The sequence below is a fragment of the Curcuma longa genome, chromosome 3 (assembly GCF_044706935.1).
Source record: "Curcuma longa cultivar G26 ecotype Majalengka, Jawa Barat chromosome 3, ITB_CL_G26_1.1, whole genome shotgun sequence".
NCBI classification, from domain to species: Eukaryota; Viridiplantae; Streptophyta; class Magnoliopsida; order Zingiberales; family Zingiberaceae; genus Curcuma; species Curcuma longa.
In genome coordinates this window covers 3,711,580-3,717,020 of record NC_133863.1, presented here as the reverse complement: position 1 = coordinate 3,717,020, position 5,441 = coordinate 3,711,580, and positions in this window count along the sequence as shown.

Below are 5,441 nucleotides of genomic sequence, written 5' to 3'. Positions count from 1 at the left end.
AATGATGAGCTGTACAGGGACTAGTCATGAACTGACTAACGATGTGAACTGCATGAGCTATGTCAGGACGAGTGACTGTCAGATATATCAGGGAGCCCACTAACTGGCGATAGAGTGTGGGGTCCTCAAGAGGGGCGCCATCGAGAGGAGTGAGACGACAGTTTGCCTCAAGTGGAGTTGATGCAGTCTTGCTGTCAGTCAGACCAGCACGGGAGATGAGGTCAGAAGCATACTTTGCCTGGGACAAATAGATACCATCTGCCGTGTCGGAAATCTCAAGACCTAGAAAGTAACGCAGCTTACCAAGACTCTTCATATCAAAATGCTGATGAAGATAGGTCTGCAAATCAGATATTCCAGAGGCATCGTCTCCAGTGATCACCATATCATCAACATATAACAATAGAATAATAATCCCGGATGAGGAGCGACGAATGAATAAAGCAGAGTCATAGGGAGAGGCGGTAAACCCATACTGAATAAGTGCTGAGCTGAACTTGGCGAACCAAGCTCGTGGTGCCTGCTTCAGACCATAAAGAGCACGACGTAACTTACATACCTTCCCCGAAATGTCTGAACCTGGCGGCGGACTCATATAAACCTCCTCAGAAAGATCTCCATGAAGAAAAGCATTCTTCACATCCAACTGGTGAAGAGACCATCGACGAGCAGCAGCAATAGCCAAAAGACAACGTAGAGAAGTCAAACGGGCAACAGGAGCAAATGTCTCTTCATAGTCAATGCCGTACTCCTGTAAGAAACCTCTGGCCACAAGACGAGCTTTGTAGCGCTCAACAGATCCATCAGAATTTGTTTTGATCTTGTACACCCATTTGCAGTTAATAGGTTTCTTGCCAGGTGGTAGATCAACGATATCCCAAGTCCCAGTCTTCTCAAGAGCCTGCAGTTCCTCAGACATAGCCTCACGCCACATTGGATCACAGTTTGCCTCACGAAAAGTCCTAGGCTCATGGTTAGATAGAATGGCAGAGAAACAATGGTAATCAAGGAGATGAGAAGGAGGACGACTTACACGGGTTGAACGTCGACCAGTGGCAGCAGGGACTTGAGATGCTTGTTCAAGAGACGCAGATGAGTCAGCTTGAGGTGACGGGGAAGCATCGACAGTGTCAACAGGAATCTGTGTGAGCTCGGGACCTGCAGAAGAAGGAGATGGATCCAAAACAAAGAAAGGGGAATCAGTTGTTGACGGGGAAGCATCGGCAGTGTCAACATGAATCTGTGTGAGCTCGGGATCTGCAGAAGAAGGAGGTGGATCCAAAACAAAGAAGGGAGAATCAGTATGAAAAGGAATGGTAAATTTGGACTCAGAAGAGAACATCTTATGTTCCCAAAAGGTGACATGACGAGAAATACGAATTCGATTTGACACAGGATCCCAACAACGATAGCCTTTATGTTCTACCCCATATCCCAACAAACAACACAGACGATTCTGAGGCTCCAATTTGTTTCGTTCATGTGGGGGAAGGTGGACGAAACTGACACAGCCAAATGGACGAAGAATGGAGTAATCTGGTGGCTGACCAAAGAGTTTCTCGTAAGGAATGGCATCCTGAAGTACAGAAGAAGGCATCCGGTTGATTGTATAGACAGCAGTAAGGGCAGCTTCTCCCCAAAACCGATCAGGACACGAAGCAGAAAGGAGCATGGCACGAACAGTATCTAGAATGTGCCTATGTTTACGTTCAGCCCTACCATTTTGTTGTGAAGTGTAAGGACATGAACGTTGAACAACAGTGCCCTGGGCAGAAAGAAAATTGAGAAAGGTAGAATCATTATATTCCAAAGCATTGTCAGTGCGGAGTGTTTTAATAGGACATGAGAATTGTGTTTGAATCATTTTTGCAAATGTGGAGTAAGTTGAGGCAAGTTCAGAACGATTTTTCAAAAAATAAATCCAAGTGAATCGGGAATAATCATCAACAAAGATTACAAAATATCGATAACCTTTGAACGTTCCAATGGGAGAGGGCCCCCAAATATCTGAGTGAACTAGGGAAAAAGGTTTATCAGCAATAGAATGATTATTTGAGAAAGAGAGTGCTGGTTGTTTGCCAAGCTTGCAATGCACACAATCAAAAGATTCAAATTTAATAGAACCAAAAAAACCTTTAGCAGCAAGAGATCGGAGGTTATGTGATGAAGCATGTCCAAGTCTGAGATGCCACTGATAGATGGAAGAAGGAGAAACGACAGCAGAGATAGAAGGAAAGGGTTGAAGGGAACAAAGCTCAAACAGGCGACCCTTCTTGCGCCCCGTCCCAAGAATCTGGCCCGTCTGCGAATCCTGAACCTGTACACCAGAAGACGTGAAAATAACAGTAAGTCCCTGCTCAACCAACTGACCAATAGAAACAAGGTTTAATGTTAAATGGGGAATGTAGTAGACATCTTGGAGAGATGGTGAAGTGGCATGACCAGTATGTGTGATTTTCATGGGGGCACCATTTGCAGTGTGAATGGGAGGCGAGGTGGTGAGAGGTTTTATAGAATGTAGCAGATTAATGTTAGAGGTCATATGGTTGCAACAAGCAGAATCTAAGAACCATTGTCGGTTACCTGATGTGGTGGCTAATGAAGGTTTGGTAGATAAAACCTGAGTGAGTAGTTTATGGATATCCATAAGGGTAGGAGTAGTGGGCTGAGGCGGCTGCAAAACCTTTGTGACGGCGGCTATGGAGGAGGAAGAACCAGCTGTAGAAGATCTGCGACTCAGTTTTGGGCAGTTCTGACGGACATGACCCTTTTTGTGGCAATAACGACACTCAATGTTGGGGCAATGAGTGTAAGCATGTTCAGCATTCGGACAACGACGACATCTAGCAGACTTGTCCGATCGAGCATTAACACGATCCATATTGAGAGACATAAAGAAAGAATTCAAGGAAGTAATTCAGATCCGAAAGTAACGAAATCAAAATCTGACCACACAGATGCGTCGACGATCGAAGCAGGAGTCGACGATCAAAATTCGACCACCGGAGCCATCAAAATTGCTAGAGTACCTTGACCTCGCTGCGTCTTGTTGTGGCTTGGGCGTCGACAGTGGAAGGAGTCTACCAATAACGAGGTGTCATGGAAATAAAGGACGTCGCCTCTCCCAAATAAAGGCAATGGTTGCAGCAGTTTTGTAGCATCATGGCTTTAGGATGATGGTTAGAAGAAGAAATCACCAATTGGAAGGTCGGCAGTTCGAACCTGCATGGGCCACCAATTTTTGCTTTGTTTGCTGTAGCAGTTTCTTTCTTCGGCGACCAGCAGCGTGATGGGAGGGAAGAAGGGAAAGCAGCGTGATGGGAGGGAAGAAGGGAAAGCACGTTTCGGATGGTGGCGACGTCCGGATGGTGGCGGCGGCGCCAGATAGAAAGCCAATGATCTAGGGCTCTGATACCATGTCGGTAAAAAAACATATGCTTTCTGAATTGAATTAAAATATTACAAGCCATAGGTCCCTATTTATACATGAGTATAGGGACTTATTCTAGACGATTTATTCTAAACAGAATATTTAATACGATTTATTCTAAACAGAATATTTAATAGAATATTTAATATATATAATAAATTAAATATTCTAACACAAGGACATAGCTAATGTTGCTTTGATATGTTGTGCAACAAATCTTTTTTTGATGTTCATATAAACAATCAGAGTCCATTTTGGGAGAGTACATATTTCTATGATACAGGAGAGGATTTTACACCATGCATAATATGCTGAATGGTCTTGCTCGTCATGTCTCACGCTATGAATGTTGTAGAATTCTCATGGCACTCCAAGTTGCATTTTGGATTATAATGTCATCCGTCATATTTCTATTACCAGTACCGATGCTCAACTCCATGATCTAGCTAACATGGTGTGTAAACTCAAGCACTTGCGAACCCTCTGGATACAGTATGATGGAGATCCTCAAAAACTTGATGATTTTATTCGAGATGAGTGTAAATCACCGAGAAGAATTCGAGTATTGATTATCGAGTTCAATTATTTCAGAGTATCTTATTTGAAAAGATTGAGCTTTTAGGGAAATATTTAGCGACCGAACTCCGGTTCGATCGCTAGTTAGCGACCGAGCTCCGGTTCGATCGCTTAGTTAGCGATCAAACTCCAGTTCGGTCGCTATTTTAGCGACCGAATCAGAGTTTGATCGCTATTTTATCGACCAAAGCGTAGTTCGATCGCTATATATTAGCGACTGAATCTCAGGTTGGTCGCTAAGATCCGCTAAAATTCTTCACGTGCCGTCCAACTCTAAAATTAGCCACCCAATATAAATTCGATCACTATTTTAGCGACCGATATTTGATTTCGATCGCTAGCGATCGATTTTTAACTTGCGTCGCTAAATAGCGACCGATTATTAATTCGGTCACTATATTAGCGACCGAATTAATAATTGGTCGCTAAATTAGCGATCAATTATAATTCGGTCGCTAAATAGCGACCAAAGTTAAAAATCGATCGCTAAAATAGTGAAGTATGGAAAATGTTACGAGATTTAAACTACGAATTCATCCCAGCTCTAACACTCAGTTCCAAGATGCTTCCACCACATTTGAAGCGGTGTTTTTCCTACTGCGACATATTTCTTCAAATTAAATTATCAATTCAATAAGCAAAAGCTAGTTTGCATGTGGGTGGCAGCAGGCCTAATTTACTCGGATGGATTAGAGGAGGGCTTGGATAAGGACATAGCTAATGTTGCTTTGATATGTTGTGCAACAAATCTTTTTTTGATGTTCATATAAACAATCAGAGTCCATTTTGGGAGAGTACATATTTCTATGATACAGGAGAGGATTTTACACCATGCATAATATGTTGAATGGTCTTGCTCGTCATGTCTCACGCTATGAATGTTGTAGAATTCTCATGGCACTCCAAGTTGCATTTTGGATTATAATGTCATCCGTCATATTTCTATTACCAGTACCGATGCTCAACTTCATGATCTAGCTAACATGGTGTGTAAACTCAAGCACTTGCGAACCCTCTGGATACAGTATGATGGAGATCCTCAAAAACTTGATGATTTTATTCGAGATGAGTGTAAATCACCGAGAAGAATTCGAGTATTGATTATCGAGTTCAATTATTTCAGAGTATCTTATTTGAAAAGATTGAGCTTTTAGGGAAAATATTTAGCGACCGAACTCCGGTTCGATCGCTAGTTAGCGACCGAGCTCCGGTTCGATCGCTAGTTAGCGATCAAACTCCAGTTCGGTCGCTATTTTAGCGACCGAATCAGAGTTCGATCGCTATTTTATCGACCAAAGCGTAGTTTGATCGCTATATATTAGCGACTGAATCTCAGGTCGGTCGCTAAGATCCGCTAAAATTCTTCACGTGCCGTCCAACTCTAAAATTAGCCACCCAATATAAATTCGATCACTATTTTAGCGACCGATATTTG